This window comes from Empidonax traillii, unplaced genomic scaffold (assembly GCF_003031625.1).
Source record: "Empidonax traillii isolate 1590-97213 ecotype Southwest subspecies unplaced genomic scaffold, ASM303162v1 scaffold135:size1941959, whole genome shotgun sequence".
NCBI lineage: Eukaryota > Metazoa > Chordata > Aves > Passeriformes > Tyrannidae > Empidonax > Empidonax traillii.
In genome coordinates, this window is record NW_020955328.1 from 527,054 (window position 1) to 546,213 (window position 19,160).

General features: G+C 44.0%; 1 long non-coding RNA gene across 1 annotated transcript; it reads right to left on the reverse strand.

Moving 5' to 3' along the window:
• Positions 1-14,798: 14,798 nt before the first annotated feature.
• LOC114057520 lies at positions 14,799-18,535 on the reverse strand. Its single transcript, XR_003571236.1, has 3 exons — positions 18,420-18,535; positions 15,843-15,938; positions 14,799-14,978 (listed from the first exon to the last, which is right to left on the reverse strand). It is a non-coding gene; the product is annotated as an uncharacterized LOC114057520 (long non-coding RNA).
• Between the last annotated feature and the right edge of the window lie 625 nt (positions 18,536-19,160).

The window sequence follows — 19,160 nt, forward strand, 5'->3', positions numbered from 1 at the left end:
TAACCTGCCTTGTTACTGCTGGTTTCCCTCTGGAGAACAGATATAATTAATACTATTTTATCCTAAATGATTGTGAAGAAGGACAACTTAGAGACATCACCTGTCACAGTAGGTATTTTCTAGTAAATCTACTGAAAATTGTAAATGGAAGAAAAAGTCTGAGATTTAAAACTTTTGTCAGACAACAAAGAACACAGCACAGGGCAGAGCTTGCTGTGGCTTTTGGGGAGCTGCAGCTGCTGCCCAGGGAAGTGCAGCTTTGGGAACTATAAAGGACAGAGGCAGTGAAAGGGTTTGTTCTGTGGTACACAAACACAAACACTGCTTTAGTCAATCCCTTCTGGCTGGAACTGTAATTCTGAACAGGGAGGCAATGAGAAGAAAGAAGGAACATCTATCCATATTTGGAGAAGTTACAAATTCTTAACACTGATACACTGTGATATCCTGTGCTTTGTTCTCTTGGGAACTCCTCTTCTTTGGGGCAAATCATTTCATGTCGCTTGAATACTTCTTAAAACATTTCCAATGCCAGCACTATTCATTCATGTTTATGAAGTCTGTTTATATTTGTGCTTCAGTAAATGTCACCACAAAAATAATACTATAAAGTATTGGAAAAGATCTCTTCCCAAACCAGTGGTGAAGCTCTTGGGGACTGTGATGGAATTAATCATCCAACTGGTCTGCAGTGTCTATAGCAGTGACTGTGCCTCCACACTCTGCTGGCTGTAGATCTCCCTCAGACCTTTTGTGTACTTCTGTTATTTGTTCTAAGCATCATTTAGTGCCCTCAGTGACCTCATTATGTTTATATCTATAATTGGAAAAAGATACATTTTAGGATGTGACATTTTTGGCCAGGTTAGAAAGCATACTTTATTAAAATTGCTTTGGAAAGGATACGTTGTCCCTCACTCTCCACTGGATTTTCTGTATTCTTTCCAAATAGGCAACTCTTAACAAATTTCATTAAACTAATGTCTATTACCTTAAAAATGTATAAAAGACTGAGTTCTGTGATTTTAAGAACTCTCTATGAAGAAGGGAGTAGAACTTTACCTGAAGGTAAAAAATCAGCATCCAACCGTGACATAAGAATTTGCAGGCAAAACTTCACTGGTGCTGCTTAGAGCTGCACTGAAAGGAGATTATGGTTATGTAATAGAATGTTTTAGTGAATAGTTTCACAGTTCAATAAATTATTATATGACTGAAAGACACATGGGGCAGAGTGGGCTCAGCAGATGACAGGACATGATTTTCAGAGTGTTTGCCCTTCATTTTACACCAGCACTCCTTCTGGTTTAGCCAGGAATGATCCACAGCTGTAACTAGGAACAAGGTGCGAGACTGGAATTGTAAAAATGACAGTTGTGAGGCTCAGTTTGTTCTCATTTTAAACCATAGTGATATCCTTGGTTAGAGATGGTGTTAATAAATGATGACAATCCTTATTTGGAACTGAGAGGGATTTCTAATTGAGAATGATTTAGTAATTCTTAAAACAGGGGAATAAACTCCTCTTTGGTTCATTTAGAGAGTCCCAGTAGATTTCCATTTGGCCTGGAGAGTTTTCTCTGTCCCCATTTTCAGGCTTCGTTGCGTTATCTGTATTCACTGTTTTATCTCCTATGGCAGCTTCTTCATTATTAAGCAGGCTCTGAGAAGGAGAGATTGGATTAGATCAGTTTTGTCATCAGTTTGTGCCATCTAAATGGCACAAGACAATACAAAGTATCTCCTAACATTTCTGACATACTGACAAAGCAGATTTATTGATATGAACTCTGTCTAACATATCTGATCTGTACAGTCTTCTGACAGATTGTATTTGCAAAGCTGCTCTGGAATTTTTCAAAAACAACCAACCAACTACTTTGCCTCCTTTTAGGATTGTGCAGGAGGGTGTAACGCAGCCAGGTGTTGACCCGCCCACAGAGACAGAACTGCATAAATAGGGAGCTTAATTTTGCAAAGTTGTTTCTTCCCATAGCAATATTTCCTAGGATTCTTATTTCTTAGGGCTTAGAATTCAGAGGCCTGATGGTACATAACACAGTTGAAGAAAATACCTTCTGTTTTAAGTTGCCAATGTAACCATGATTTTAAAAAAACAAACCCAAAACAAAACAGACAGTGTTGGGAAGGGCAACTGATTGACAATGTGCCAGAACAGTGGAGTTAGGTAAGGCTGTTAAAAAGCAATGGAATTATGGTAAGATAGTAATGACTACTGTGGGAGTCTGGATTGTAAAATTTTCAGCTGTAATGGCTCAACAGTCAGTTCTGTAAAATTCACCTTTGTGCAGACACTTGCACATCTGTAGGAACAGGCATGTCCACAGCTGGTGAATGCTGGTCCAGGAGCTTGGTTCTGGAGCAGCTGTGTGTGCAATTTTCATTGATCACAGAGCTTCTGTTGCAGAAGCAGGAAGAAATTAAGCATCCCCAGAACTGCTAAGAGTTACTGTAGTGAGTTCAAAAGAAAAAGTAAATTACAAGTGCTGCTTTCTCCATCCCCTGCCTTGTCTGGCTGCTGATGTTCAGGAGACCTTCACCTGTTATTTTCAGGTGAGCAGAGCTGGGCTCCACGTGCCAGCAGAGCTTTCAGTAGCATTTTTTGAATGCAGGGAGATGCCTTTAGGCAATTCCAGAAACACAGCTTTTATTTTCCTTTTTGTGACAGGAAAAGACCGAACACTGAAAACAGTGATGATTGCATTTTAATAACCAAAAAATTAAGTAAGTTTTAAATGTCTAGAAACAGATTCTCAGGGGAAAATAAACCAAAAACATTTCCACCTTCAGCCTGAGACATCAGCCATCAGAGTGTGTAACCTGCCAGGTTCTGTGTGTTCACCATTTTTTTTAGTTCAACCACTTTTTTTTTAGTTCAGGGTGGTTCTCCCACAAGGGAACCTTCCATGCTCCAAGTTAATTATGTTTCTCTCCTCTTGAGTTTCTTTACTACCTAGAAATTTAAGCTAATGTGTTCTATTTTAGGTTTTTAAAAGTGCTCAGTGTTATGAAAACTATGTACTCATGTAAAAAAGATTACAAAAATCTGAATACAGGGAAGTAGAGGACAGCTAGAGATCATCCTTGTTCTCTGTCCTGGATCTGGCCAGGACAGGGTTAATTTTTAATATCATTCCTAAACCACAACATTCTCATAGAACATAATATCTCTAAAATAGTTGTCCTGAAGTAGTCCTGCATTATGCTGTGCAAAATGTATACATTTTAATGAGGTGAGTTAATCCCTATATTCTAGGAGAAGACCTTGATAGCGTTATCTGTCATTACTTACAATACTGTATGAATTAGAGTGCACAGAGATATTCTGGGGCTGCCAGACCAGTTAAGGAAAAACAACCTTTTACAGGCACAAAAATTGAGATGCTTACAGGCCCTCAGCTCCAGCTGGGGTTGGTATCAGCAGGGACAGCTGTAACAGAGGGGGACACGGCTTTCCTAAGATAACACTGGATGCTGAGGTTTTGTAATAAATCCCTTGCCCCACGATTTCCATCATCCTTGTACACACCTGGAAGTCTTCAAAGCCTGTTAGCAAACAGCAACAAGTGTTCCACTGCCACCTAAGATGGGGAAAATAAAACAGCAGTGTTAAATGTCACGCTTGGAAATGGCAATCGTACGTGTTCAGCAGCCCTGTACCTGCTGAAGATTAAAAAATAATGTGGGTCCTTGCTGGAGGGATGCATTGCCAGGCAGAAAAATGGAAAGCACTGAGCTCAGGAGAGCTGAGCCCGCTGAATGCGCTGGCAGGAGCCTGTGCCAGTGAGCTGTTACCTAATGACTTGGTAATTCAAGCTCTGATACAGAGTCAGGGAGCACAAGGGAGGCTCTTGTAGCCCGGCATTTAGAGTCCTGAAACTAAAAATCAGCTAAAATTACTGGATTTTCTTTTTTAATATTGTTAGTCCAGTGTTCATGTGAGCTCTGAGACATGAAGGGGAGCAAAATGGAGTTACACGTGGCTGGAAAGCCAGAATGGAGGAGTCAGATAAGCAAGCAGGAGCATCTGTAGTATAGACCTTGAGCAGTGAGGGCTCTGCAGTCCAGCAGTGGTGAGACACTGTTCCCAGGAGCTGCTGCATCTTCAGTTTAAAGAACACAGTCAAAGCAGTGAATACAGCCCTGTTCCAACCAGCGCTGGCATTTCTGTGCAAAGGTTGCAATTAGCAAAGTACGCTCTTTTCAGATCATTCGTAATGGATGTAAGAGCTTGACATTATCTACTTACTGTATCCCAAGACCAGCTTAAAACCACTGTGGAATCTCCTCATGGCACATTGGAAATGGAGTAGAAAATTGGAGGACTTGTATTAAGTCCTTTAAGGTCTTGTAGTAAAATTAATTTTCGTAGCAGAACTTCAGCGGTTTCACTGAGTGACACTGACAGCACTCTAGAATCCTGTACTGATTTATTTTTGTGCACTTCATTCTTCATTTCCATTGCCTTGTTTCTTGTGGAGTGATTTACATATATGCAAAATGAATGTAAAAAAAATCAAATCAAAATCGTGGCCTTTCTCACTAAGGTTTTGTAAGTGCTAATAATAGAACAGGGTGCAAAGCAAGTGGAGAATCTTGCCTTCAGGCATGAGTCTGCTTTCATAGCATTCTTATCCAGTTCTTTGTTTTGATGTTATTCTTAATTTATCAGTATTTTTACTAATTAAAAAAATAGTCAATAAACTACTCCATTCAAAAAATAAACTCAACAGCTAATACGCATTTTATCCAGAGTGTTGAGAATGATGGTGAGAAGCAAATCAGGATGGAGTGGGGGTATGGAACTTGGAATAATTTAAAGAAATTGCAGGAGAAGGCAAAAAGCTCATTTTATTCCCATTTAGCAATTAAGGCAGGATTCCGTCTTTATCCGTCATAGCACACAGAAGGAAAGAAAGAGAGGAGGGGGTCATGAGTTGGGTGTTTGGCTGTGAGCATACCAGTTGTGATGGGAGAGGAAAACACAGCAAAAGAGAGAAGTGGTTGGTATCCACAATCAGAAAATGTCTGAGCAGGGTGGCGGTCAGCTCGGCAGAGGGTCTGTAGTCCCCGTATTAGCCAGGTGGCCAGTTCCCCACTTAGCCTGCCAAGTGAGTTGATCATCAGCTGGGAGCCAGACAGAGTGCCAGGTGGCCAGATCCATCACTCAGCATCCAATTAACAATGACACTGGTTTGGAGCCAAGCGGGAAGGCGGCTCTGCAACCGGGAGAGCGACCATCCCTGTGTCACCAGTCCAGTCCCTGCAGCAGGTCCAGCTGCCTTCCATTTCTCTAGAAAGTCTGGGCTTTTTGAGACCTCGCTTTGCGTTGTTTTGGTTGGTTGTTTTTGGGGTGGCTTTTAAGCAGTAAAACTGTCTAAATCTTTTGGGTATCTCCAATGTTATTCTTTTCTGGCACTTCCTCTGTGCCTCAGACAGAGCTGTGCTGCACTGTGAGCAGTGGGTCTGTCCACGTGAGAAAGAAGCTATCCAAGTCATTTGATCTCTGAACTGCATTGTGGTATGGACTCAATTTAGGAATGTTAGCCCATGTCTGGTACTGGGATCATAGCTCAGGTAGATCAAGCCTGGTTATACATGAATTACGTGGCAAGAAATGACCTTCCACTCAGGTCTCATTAAGACTTACACTGATTCAACATTCTGTAAAGGCAATTGTCTTTTAAAGGCTTTTTCACCTCAGTGCATTATGTAAGATGTTCTTCATTATCTACACATTATTTAATGGGTCTGCTTTTCCCACTCTTTGCCTCTGTACAAATTTTCCATAGGTTTAAATGGAAGTACGAGATTCAAAGTTTGTTGTGATTATGTGGGTATAATCATGGATTTCCTAAGAAAGCTTTGGAAGACAATCTGGATCAGGGAGATGGGATGACCCAGTGAGGCTGCTTGTTCAAATTACCCCAGAATTTGTTGGGCAGTCGTGGTCCACAGAGGTGGCTCCCTGGAGGCCCCTACGCCCAGTGAACGTGGTCTCTTCCTAAGCCTTACTGGTCTGCCACAGGAGCGAAGCTAAAAGGGTTTGAAGTCTTTTCCACTCTGAAGAAATCTGGTTGAGACGAGTAAGTAGAGAATATTTGTCAGTTTTATTCACATGTTGTGAACAAATAGAGGTCTTCCATTTGTAGCATCTTGTATTAAGTACTAAGGTATTAGAAAAACAAGGGGAAGGGGGGTATTTCAAAATTCATCTCACTTTGGACATCTCATAGGCTGAAAATAGCATTCCACCTTTAGACTGGCAGTTAGGGCAAAATAAACACTTTGGAATGAAGCAAAGGGACTGGCTGAAAGTGAGATAATAGTTTATAGGAATGGAGCCATTTATAGCCTGCAGGATACAGCGGCTCGGAGACAGCCCCGTGACTCACGGGCAGCACGGGGAAGGTGCTCTCGGGGGGGAGGCCTGGTCAGCATCTCAGAGCTGTCACTGCAGCTGCTCACGGGACAAACTGACAGAGAATGACTGTCAGAGGTTTGTGGTTCTACCTGGGCAACTACAAATAATGACATTTAAAACTCATTTTCACAGGCCGGGTATCAGATTGGTCACATCTCATTGCTTCAGTATATGTGAGTACAAGGATATGCATATGAGACAATTAGCTACATCAAGCAGGGTGTTTAAAAGAGGTGGTGGTGTCTCACCTGGCAGATGGAATACATACCAGTGCTCATTTCAAGTTCTCAGATACTCTCTTCATTAAATCATGTAATACTTCTTTGCGTTAGATTTCTCAGTGATGAGACAGGAATAGCAGTTTTGATCTATAACTCCTTAAAGTCAACAAAATATCTTGGCATTTTTGGATGAGACAGTAACTGATGTACTATAATCCTGAGTTGACTCAGACTGGCCCTGTGACCTTGTGTTAGCCTCTCTCACCAGTTTCCATGGCAAAACGGAGCTAAAAGTGCTTAATTATCCACTTTATCTACTAAATAGGGTTAAGACTGGGGATGTTATGACCATTTAATTACTCTTTGTAATGAGCTCTGAAGAGAAGCGACTAAGAGCCGGTGGTGGTGGAGTAAATCTCACAGCTGCTGGATAAACTGTGCTGGGAGGGTGGGAGGCCGAACGTGCCCAGGGTTGCCCCAGATGCCGATGCTGAGCGATGCTGATCATCCCGCGTCCCTGCGGGCTCTGTGATCCCATCCCCGCACACGCCGAGGGGCTGCGCGGTCCCAGCCCCGCACACACCGAGGGGCTCTGTGGTCCCAGCCCCGCACACACCGAGGGGCTCTGTGATCCCAGCCCCGCACACACCGAGGGGCTGCGCGGTCCCAGCCCCGCACACACCGAGGGGCTCTGTGATCCCATCCCCGCACACACCGAGGGGCTCTGTGGTCCCAGCCCCGCACACACCGAGGGGCTGCGCGGTCCCAGCCCCGCACACACCGAGGGGCTCTGTGATCCCATCCCCGCACACACCGAGGGGCTCTGTGGTCCCATTCCCGCACACACCGAGGGGCTGTGCGGTCCCAGCCCCGCACACACCGAGGGGCTGTGCGGTCCCAGCCCCGCAGCCGCTGCCAGGGCCGGGCGGTCCCAGCGCTGCCTCCCTCGGCAGTGTGGCGATCGCTGAGCGTGATGCCAAGCCCTTGCATCATCCGCCCTCCTCCGCCACAGCTGCGATAGTCACAGTTAGGCTGGGAGGAGCGTGTCTGTGGCGTTTCTGCCCGTTGGATCCCTCGCAGACCGTCCCACGGAGGTGGGGTTTCTGCCGTGCTTACGTGTCTGTATTTCAAATCAGCCTCTCCTTGTGCAGCTCCTCTGCTCTCTGAGCCCTGCACACACGGGAGCTGCAGCGGGCGAGGACAGCCTGTGGCTGGCAAACTGCCCCCAACCTCCGCAGCGATCCGACCCCCAGACATCCCCTGCTCGCCCCCCGAGCACCCCCTCGTCATCTCCCCCCTCCTCGGCTGACCGGCCCTTCTGCCGCGCACGGGAGAGGGGGAGAGGTTCTCCCAGTTCGAGGGAACTTGGAGAGAGAAGAGGCTTTATTAGGCCAACTTTTTGGTTATGAGCGAGAGGACAGTGCCCAGTAGCGGGCACGGTACTCCCCGACTGACCGTGCTCACGTGGAGGAGCCCCACGCTGTGCATCAGCTCTGCCCTTGCTGGGACGTGCTCACACAACTGCGCCAGCAACCCAAGGTTGCCTGTTATCTCTGAGCAGTACACAACGAACAAGCTTATTTTGAGAAACAACTTAAAATAACAAGGTTTTGCTTGCTTTCTAGGTCCAGAACTGCTTCTTTATCTTGTCTTCATTTTTTTTTGTGAAATATAAAAGAATTATGATTTTGTCTTTTTTTTTTTTTTCTTATGTTTTAGCATGACTGCTTTTAGAATACCTCCATCTTCTAGGACCAGCAGAAGGGTGATTTCATATCAGCTTCCTAAGGGCAGGAATTAATGTAGTTGAGTGCACTGATGAAGGCAGTGGCCAGTCAGAGGGAAAAGACAGAGAAAGGAATGGTCAGCTTTACATATTTCAAAACAGAAAGTTCCAGATAGGTCCTTCCCCAGAGTTGTTTTTTTTTTTCCACTGTAAATAATTCTTCAATCTCTATTGATGATTTTTACCAGCATCATCAGGCAGTATTTACATTTGTTTGTTTTTATATTGGAATGTTGATGAACAACATGTGAAAGAACCAAACACAAATGAGTTCAAAGATGACATCACTTTGTCGTTGTAATTTGGGGCTCAGTTATCAACAATCTTACATTCTCAGATGCCATTTGAAAACCTGCTGAAGGACCAGACAATTGGAATGACCATCTGTAATTCAATCCACTCAGATGCCATCTCAGAGGTCGTGGAATCCTGTTCCTAAATGTCTTACACCACAGAATTTTGTGGGGATTTTTACCACAAGAGGATGAAATGAGAGTCTTCTCCAGGTTAGAATCTCTCCTGGCCCTCTTTTCTCCGGTGGTCCCAAATCCCTGCTGCGAGCAGGCCCCTGGACAGGCAGCAAGGGAGGATTTTGCAAATCTCTGCCCCTGCCAGTCACCATGAGCCGTGTTGCCCCAAGGAAATGAAAATTGCCTGCCTGTTCTACACCAGTGTGCTATGCAGATTAGAATATGGCTTTAGGTATTTGGGTGCTTTAAGCCTGAGTGTAAGATTTTTTTTACCTCCATAATAATGAAGTGGAACTAAATGCTCTGTTTTCCAATGTGCCACAAGGCTGATTAAACAGGAGGCTGGCAAAGGGGGTTTAGAGCAAACATTTAGCTTTGGGTATTCTTTTGTTTGTCATTTTTGAACAGTGGGTTGGAACAGATTATAAAGCTTGAAATGAATATAAATAGTTTCCTGGTTTAAAAAAAAAAAAAAAAAAAAAAAAAAAAAGAAGAAGAAGAAAAAACCAGAAGAGGACCAATTTAAACCTTGCCCTGAGGAGCTGGCAGCTCAAAGCCAACATGTGGAGTCGTGTAGTGGAACTGTAAAGTGTAATTCCTCACCAAAAGGAAATGAAACTCATCTAGTTGGGTTTGCTTCACAGTGTCCTCCCAGCCCAACTGTCTGAGGAGCTGTTACCAACATACTCGTACTGGGAATTAGGCAGCTATTATTTATAACAGAAGTGTCTACTAGCCCTTCTCCACTGCAGAATGCCTTCTTAGCGTCAAATGATTTCTGCAGCACTCCCGGGAGGGCAGCGATCCTCATCATTTTACTAGTCCTTATCATCTGGGAAATATTCAGAAATGCTTCTTCCAGCACAGCTGTGCAGCTCCATGTGTTCCATGTCTCTGCACGGGGATGCTGCCCCTTCCCAGGAGTCCCAATTCACTTTTGGGATCCTGGATTTACTGCTGGCATTAAGGCTAGTTAATAAACCTAATAACACTGATATCATTGTTATCTGTAAGACTTGCACGAGCAGGAGGCTGATATTGAAAAGTGGGTAGAGCAAGTAAGGAAGGGCCAAGTGAGGCGTTAGGGCAAGTGGAACAGCAGCCTCTGCCTTCCCAGCTCCCACAGTGTGGCCACAGACCAGCTCTTCCTATTCATCCTAGCTCTTGGTTTTCCTTAAGAAATCTGGCAAAGGATCAGGCAATGCATAATGGAAAGGCTGCTGAATGCTGCAAGCGACGAAACCCCCCAGCGTTTGGCATTTATTTTTGTAGCATTTGGAGATGTGGACTGGGTAATCCAATATGGCTTTTATGTCTTATCTGGTATTGTTTGCAGCAGGCCTGTTTAGTGAGCATGTCACCTTTAGGCACTAGTGGTGAGCAACATCTGCAAATGGAACCTTAACCAGCTGCTCCTCGAGCAGTCCGACAGCACAGCTCACAGTGAACACGGAGCTCCGTGAACCAGGGGCTGTCCTCTGATGGCTCTCTGTGCCAAACTGCCTTGAATTTAGGACTCCTCGTGAACATGTGGGAAAATAAATGATGCAGCTTGGAAATGTCGGTGGAAAATAATATATCTTCATTTATCCCTATTTTCTTGTTTACAGATCTGTGCAGCCACAAGTAACAGATCAATGTGTTTGCTTACATCCGTGTTGCATCTTTTATCTGTTTATTAACAGGTACAAAATATCCATGTCTCTGCCCAGTGTGTTAGGAATTGTAGAGGGCTTTTTGACTCACTAATTAATATAGATGTTTTTATCTATTGAGAACAGGGCTGAAAGTGGACTTATCAAAAAATGCCCCATAGCTGGTATTTTTACTGTTGTCCCTTAGTGAATACCATCCAAAAAGGTCTCAGCTCGACTGTATTTTGCCATCTCTGTTAAGTAGAATACAAAATTATATACAAATATATAATTAAATATTAATTTAAATATATATACACTTAAATCTAGTCTTACATCACTTTGGGGAAGATGGGGCTAACTTTGACCCAGTTTCTCACTGATGTGATTAGTGGTTCTATGTGCCTCTAACTGAAATCCATTAAAAGGTGCTGCCTTGTTAAAGCTTCATCTCTGGTGATCAAGTTTCTTTGAGGAGTTTGCAGTTACCCACTCAAAAATAGACTTGCTAACAGTCACTAAGTAATTTCTGAATATTTAGGTCACTTCTCATTTCTAGTTTTCACCTTTGGAGACAGAACTGGTGCAGGTAGTTATTGGTCTGAACTCTCTTCTGTTTCCACTTAAATAATTGGGAATTTTGCCATGAGCTTCAGTGGCCAGGACTTTTAGATCTTTTCCCACTGACCTGAGGGAAGTGTTTGCAGAACAGGGTGTTTCCCCTGGCATCAGTTCTGATCCAAAACTCAGCGCTGTGTTCCTGACACACCTGCTGGAACTGAGGCTGCACACCTGTCCTGTGCCCAGGGATGCCCTCTCTGTGTGACCTGAGGGGAGTTTGAGGGACCATGCTCGAACTCCTGCAATGGGACTGATATCAGTCTGACTATGGAATTTTCATTCTAAGAACTGCTGTGTGCTGCAATTCCTTTTTTCTTGGCTGTTCAGGTGTACCTTTCGCTGTTGGTTTTTTATTTTCCACTTTCTTTAGGAGTTAAAGGGAAACAAACACAGGTTCTGGATTGTCAGATTAGCAGTTCTTGTAACTTTTCTTTTCAAGGTGAGAGATTTCTCTCCACTGGTTTTGTAGGCTATTATTACAAGGTCTTCAGCACGTCTGGAGCATCACCTCTGCAGGTCCCTGCCAGCCGTGTCACTTGGCACAGACATCCTCTGGAGCTCTGCTGGGCTGTGTCAGGAGTCTGAACTCTGCACAGCCACCCCTTGCACTTTGGCACGTTCCAGTCTCCTCTTCCCAAGCTGCTGTGCAGCCTTGTGGAAGGGCTGTTAAAAGGCAACACTAATGGCACTGGCTCAAGGTTCTCTTGCAAGCTTCAATGAACCAGTTTCAGCATTGCTGCCTTCACAGTTCCGTGGTTTGGGTTGGTGTATCCCTTGCTTTCCTTCAAGTCCAAACCTTTTGGTTAGCTAGGAGTTCTTTTGACTGAAAAAGCCACGTCAGTGTAAGCCCAAGGTGGTTTAGGGTTTTGGAATAACTTCTTTTGCTTCCCTTTCTGTGATTTCAGCCATATCTGGCTTGGGGATTTGCTGAGCTTCAACAATCCCATTATAAGCAAAGCAATGCAATTTGCCTGTAGACAAGCTCTTAATGTCATTTACAGTGATTATACCTGTGTTAAAATTACAGTATTGGTTCAGAGCAATGCATTATTTTAAATAATTGTAAAACTAATTGCTCAGCCTCTTAAATAAAATTGCTTCACATATCTTTTCTTCAAATACTTTTCTTCTGCTCTTTGATATATTGATATTATGAGGCCTCCTCTTGTCTCTCAGTGACTGTCAGGTGCAGACTCACCTCCCAGCAGTGTCACAATGACATTGTGCACATCAGACTTGGCAGAGATGAAGTCAAACTGCTTGGAGCTGCTGGGAGGGATCTGTGGGGTGCTCAGGCTTCCCTGGAGCGTGGGGAGCACTGAGCTGCAGGCAGGGCCATCCCCACAGGGCACAGGGAGCTGGGTCAGGACCCACCGTGTCACCGCAGGGAGTGCTGGAAGGTGACCTTGTGTTGGCAGGTCTGCTGCCTGTCCCTTCTGTCAGTGCTGCTCTGAAAGGGTCGTTCTTGGAGATAAAGAGCTCATAATGGTTTCATAGAATGTCAACTGGATAATTAAATGCCTTTCTATTTTAGGTTGGAGAAGTGTTGAAAAATTATGCTGTTAATTTTACAGTAGGAAATAAATGCACAGAGAGTGTGTAGCATCCAGAAAATGGACCCAACCCCATTGCATCGATTCTAGTTGGGTATCATGGACTTAAAAGCAGTTACCACAAATTTGATTTTTTTTTTTTTATATAGTCTTGAGAGCTGGTGACGTTCAGGTCTGGTGTTTTTAATTTTAAAATTATCTTCCAATGTTTATCTACAGTTCCAAAACAACCCCAAATTTATATTTAAAGAGAACTTTATCTAGATTGTTCTGTAGATTTTGTCAGTGGCTGTTTTGTCACCATTGGTGATGAAAAGTGAGGTGTTTTTTTTTTGCTCCTGACCATCATTATCAAGTGATTCTGTATTTCTTTACAGCAGATTTCCCCCTAGACCTTATGAATTGCAGTCAGTTTTTACTCCAAGATAACTCCCTGTCCCTGCAGGGGCAGTTCACAGCTGGCAGTCAGGTGTCTGTTCAGCATGGCCTGCCACTGATTCCTGGCAGGGTGCTTGGGACCTCCCCAAAACGCAGGATTTAACAGTAAGATTCACATCATCTAGCTTGTAGAGTTGGATTATTTATTGTCATTACTACTATTATTATTACTATTATTTTCTGGATTTTCCATGTTCATTTTACATTCCTTGCCTTCTCCAAGGATGGATTCTTTATTACCCTGCACTTGTTACCTGCTGTTACGCTCGTTCTGGCAAGTTGTGCTCACACAGTCCCTTTGCCAGAGCAAATTTTCTCACCCTTTGGAGAAACGTATCTTCTGGCCTTGAACCCTACAAAAAAGAACATGAGATTATCTTAGCTTTTGGTACTGTGGTATTTGATACTTGAAAATTTTAGGAGATAAAGAAGAAAGGTTTCCCCTTCTCCTCTCCTGACTCAAGAGAGTATTGTGACAGCTCCTGATTTGGACATTTTGTGTCGCTGGGACTCACAGTTTGATCAGAGAAAATCAAATTTGGAATTGAAGCTCTCAAGGTGTCTGTGCTTGAGGCAGCTGGCTCTGGAACCCTTAGCGGGACTGTCCATGGGAGGGAGACAGGGAGCCGGGACAGGATGGGCTCTCATCCCGGGAATTACCAGGACAGAAACAAACTGCCTGCGAATTACCGGGACATGAATTACCGCCAGAAGGGGAGTGAAATCGGGAACACACGAGTTGTTACCAGCTTCGTAAATAAGTCACCAAAAGAGAGAAACCCACCCTTTCCCCCCCCCCCCCCCCCCCCCCCCCCCCCCCCCCCCCCCCCCCCCCCCCCGTATTAAATCAGGCACTTCTTACACCATCAACTTGTCACAAGTGTGAGACCCGAGCAAATGCTTTCAGCATCTGAAGAGATGATCCCTCTGCAGTGCGCTCGGTTTCATCCCCTCTTTAAATATTTTCTAATGCCAAACAAATGCCGTTCGGGTTTATGTGCTCAGACTAACAGTGACATCCAGTGGCTGAGCGACCCAACCACGGGAACAGTCACAGCGGATGGAGCGGCCGAAGGGATCAGTTATGGTGATTTAGAGCAGATGGAGTTTATAGTGAATATGTAATATGCCATCCTCGGGGCTCGTGTGACAGCCAAACCCCTTTCACCCTCACACGTGTTCTCTTGGGAAGGCGGCGGTGAAGCTGCAGTGTCCAGAGGAGAGATCACTGTCAGGTCTCCTGCAGTGGTGGAGACTTCGGGCACAAATTGACTCCTGCTTTAAAAATCTCCTTTTATCTCTCCAAACCAGTCTCACCGAGTCTGTAAGCACTTTGGGCATGAGCAGAGCCGATGGCTGTTCTGAGAGCTGCCTGAGCGCTGGGGAACGTGCAGGGCTGCAGCACCAGTGCTGGTCCCAGATGTGGAAGATTGTTGGATGTGCTCCTGAGTGCTCCAAAGCCTACTTTAGAAGGAAAATACATTCAGAAAAGGCAACTAGAACTGATAGTGCAGTGTTATAAACACAGCTGGGGTTTCCCTGTGCCCCTAGAGCATCTGATCCGAGTATGTGCAGAGGAGAATGTTTATTTATTACTGAGAGGTAATTCATTACTGGCCTTGGGCCCAAAGGCAGCAGCTGGAACCACTATTGCCAGATCGGACCCTTGTGGCCATGGGCACGTCACAGGTGAAGGATGATCCATCTCTCTTTGGGATGGCTGTTGCACCTCTCCTGATGGCACACTGCAGCCATCCATCCTCCTCTTACTGCTGAGCTTCTTAAGAGCCATTCGTGTTTTGTTTGTGGTCTGCAAGTTAAGGGAGAGCTTAATGACGTAGGATTCCCAAAGCTGTAGGATGGTAATTATGCCAGCAGTGCCACGTTCTAGGAACAAACCTGGGTGTTTCAGAGAAACCTCGCACAAAGCGAGAACGGCTCCCAGAAGTCTTCTGACATTAACTGTACAAATAGCTTGATAGAATAAATGGCTGCTTCCAGCATGAACAGAGCTAATTTTAGACAGGAGTCCCTAATGTGCCTGTCAGTGCTTCCAAATGAATGATTAAAGATAAAAATAGATTTATCATGTTTTCCCTTGCACCGGGCCTCAGATCTGTGGGCAATATGGAATCAACTGCTGCAAACACCCATGTGAGCCTGCCCTAATGTACTCTGGAAGTGATTCCACAGTGTCCACTGAGCACAGCTGATTGCATTGTCACAGCTGAGACATTCCCATCCTGACTGCAGTTACAAGAAGCACCTGGTAAATTTGTTTTGACTTTGCTGTCTCCTGGTTAACGTAAAAGTGCCGGTGATGTAAGGCCTGTGCTATACTTCATTCTCTCCTAAGAGCCTGCCAGTGAACAGCACACACGATGAGAAATGTGCTTTGTAAGGCTGATCCAAAGGTAGATGTTGTCTTTTTCTGCTTGTTTTCCCCGCAGACCTTTGTTTAGTTTAGTGGTTTAGTTTATTTACCGTGTAATTGAATTTTTGAAGACAGTATCCATTTAGCAAAAACTTTTTTCCTAAAATAACTCCATTTCACTTGACTCTGTCCTGTGGCCCAATTTCTAAGAAATATATCAGAAACATATGTTAAAATATTCAAGTACCAGTACTACAGAAGTATTGCCACAATATCATTGGAAGCCTTAAATAAGCACACTTGTAAATTCTATCCATATCACAGGAGTGCAGTGTGCCTGTGGCAGCTCCTCCCTAAGCATCCTCAGGGGCTGGCAAGGCATCCTCCCCAAAATACCTGATGAGAAGATCCCTTCATCATGCCTGCTCAAGGCCCAAGGTATTTCACTCTCTTTATAGGCACATCATTTGTCAAAAAGTTAACAGATTTTGTATCTAAATCTTTAATTAGCAACTAAAGAGTAAAACCAGAAAAAATCAGTTCATTATTTGTCATGGATACAGAGTACATTTGCCTTCACTAGGAAGAGTAATACATTTATAGTAAGACTTTATTCTTTCAAGGTTCACGGGTCAAGATTAATCAGTTGTGACCTTGGCACACAGCTCTTCTCTTCATGAAGTAAAAGCTGAGCAAGGGAATCTGAAACAGGGATCTGTACGTTTATATAGAGCTGGGTCTGATTGAATGGTTGAAATGTAATTGAACAGCAAAAAATAACATTCCTTTACAGAGGGAGAATTAAAGACCTTTGGAAAAAGAGAGGTGAAATATGAGTAATTTTTCAGTGAAGTGACATTATGTATTAATCTCTAACACGGCTGAGGTTGACAGTTATAGCTCCTTTCCTACTGTAATCCTTTCTCCAGAGCAGTTCTTCCTGCTTAAAATATTCAGAGAGAAAGATACAAACATCAACATTTGAAATGTGAGGTGCTTTGGTGGCAGAGTGTTCACTGCCAAACGGAATTCACGTTTGTTTCTGCTTGGCAGCTCAGGCTGGATCATTGCACTGATCAGTATTGTTTGAACCCAAACTGGGATTTCTACTGCCTTTTCATAAACCCACTGAATCATTTATACTTGTATTAAGGTTTATAATCTTGTTTTTGAAAAAGGAGCGCTGACCTTTGGCTGATGTCATTTGCTAGGCTTCCTCCAAGCGATGCCATCAGGAATTACAGGGATAATGAGGTGGAACAATTTATTAATCTGTCATCCCTGAGCAAATGGGCTACATTTGTTTTGGAGCCTTAATGTAGTGGTCATGGGTTAACCAGCTTCTAAAATCCCCTGGGCTTTTATTTCCAGGTAGGAATAAACTGGGATCCTACTGACTTACCATGTATCAAGGTAGATAAAGGGTGAAATCTATCATTAGAGTAAAAACATCATGGATTTTCATAGGGTCAGGAATTCACTGATGCTTTCAGTTCTGCAGTTCATTGCACCCACAGAGCTCTAAGTGGCCTCAGCAGAACTCCAGCCAGCACTGCAACCTGCAGGTCCAGGAGCTCACCTGACAGCTTTGCTCACCTGGGTTTGATCCCAGGATGAATTTCTTCAGCAACTGCTGCTATTTTGTGTATGAGGTCAGTGGGAAACTGCTACTCTCCAACTAGAACACAGGGGCAAGAAATCAGCAAATTTGGCTTTGAATCAATGACATCTTCCTTTAAAGCTGCTTGGCAGTTCCAGGTGTACTTGTTCTGCACTGAAATGCAAATCTACCATTTGAAATATGCAGGTGTTTTCAGATCAATCAAAATTCCATTGTACTCCTAAACTTCAAATGCTCCTTTTCATTGCCCATCACACACACACTTGTTTCCATTTCACATTTTCAGCTAGTATGTGCAAAAAGAAAAATTCATGATGAAAACCCCTGCTAGGAGTGTGCTCTGCTGCTCCCAGGGCATGCCTGGGTCTAATCTGGGATTATCCCCCTCCTGACAGCTGCTTACTAAAGTGCTGTTCCAGTCTAGCCCTCGTGTCCCGCATGTTCCTGGCGTGCTGAGTCGGCACAGGAGCTGGCTGGCCCTGGCCTCTCGTCACGCCCTCCAGATGCAAACCAAGTGTCTGATACCACTTCTGGCAGCAGGAGCTGCACAGTCTGCTTGCTTAGGCACCAGTAGGCCTTGCTCTCTAAATCTTTCATAACAGCTGTTGAATACACTCTTGTTATTTCACAACTCTGCACCTTTCTCTTCACTGTTTGCTCTGATGCACCAACAGTGGAGAGCAGCAGCACATTTATGTGCTAACAGCCCAGATAACAGACATGATAAGTAAACATATAGAAACCTGGAGGAACTTAATGCAGAGCCTTATTTAATTTTCTTTATGCATCTAAAAATCAACAAAGATTTTGTCATCCTCTTCTGACCTCCCACCTGACTTAGCTCTCTTTTAGTTTAGAATCATTCCTTCCACTCTCCCTCCTTCTCCTCCTCTGGTCTTCTTTCCAGAGGACCACTTTGATAACTTTTCACTCTCTTATTAGCTAAGCTGCTGCAAGGACAGCAGAAGAATGAATTCCATGGGGAATTATGTGTGCAGACTTTCTCATCTGAAGAGGTGATTATCCTCTAACAGTCTCTGACCACTCCACATTTGCCATCCACTGACAGTGCTGCAGGACTCACAGCTAAATGATATGGCATAATTCTACATCATCTCACTCACTCTTCTAAAATCAAACTGCCCTTGCAGGGAGCAGCTGACACCTACAGCCATAGGCTGATCTGTCTCAAAGTGCAATGTAAGCCTTTCTCTAGGATTTGCATTTTTGAAGGTAAAATCTGCAGATCCCCTCACCTGAGCAGACTCTCCATGGGAGCTGCAGCCAGTCAGCAGAGTTCTTACAGCCTCACTTACTGTTTTCTTCTCTCTGACTCCCAGCGTGCCCTGTCTGTTTTGGTCTGCTCTTGTATTTTTTATGAGAAGATGAAGAACCAAAAAGTTCTTCTGAGAAGATGAAGAACCAAAAAGTCACGGTCTTGCATTATACTGACATCCATCTCTCATCCCAAAGGAACTTAAATACTCAGAGGTTCATGCAAACTGTTATTTCTTATTTTGGCAGAATTTTGGAATTACTGCAAACCTCTAAAACCATCTGTAGTGTCAGCTGAGATCTGGTGTCCTGATGCCTGTACAGCAAAAACAGCCTCCCTGTTTCAAACACAAATTCATTGTTATCTACCCAGACCCTCCCCATCATAATCCACAAGGACTCCCTTCAGCCCTCCCAGGCTAAGCCAAACATCTTGAAATGTGAGATTCTCTCTCATTTGCCCCAGGTTTGATCCTGTGGGGTTTGGCCAGATTTAGCACGAGCTGTTCTCCAGGTTTTGTAAATGATGAAGCTGCAGTTCTTCCGTTAATCCTTCTGGGACACCTGAGCACAGGTGGACTTTTGTAGACATTAGTCATCTTTATCAGGCAAAAGATTTTACTCCATATAAACAAATAATTGGAAACTTAAGTTAAATTTTGATTCATCACATTGTTTTTGTCTCTTAATATAATTTAGAATCATACTAGAAGTGACTGATG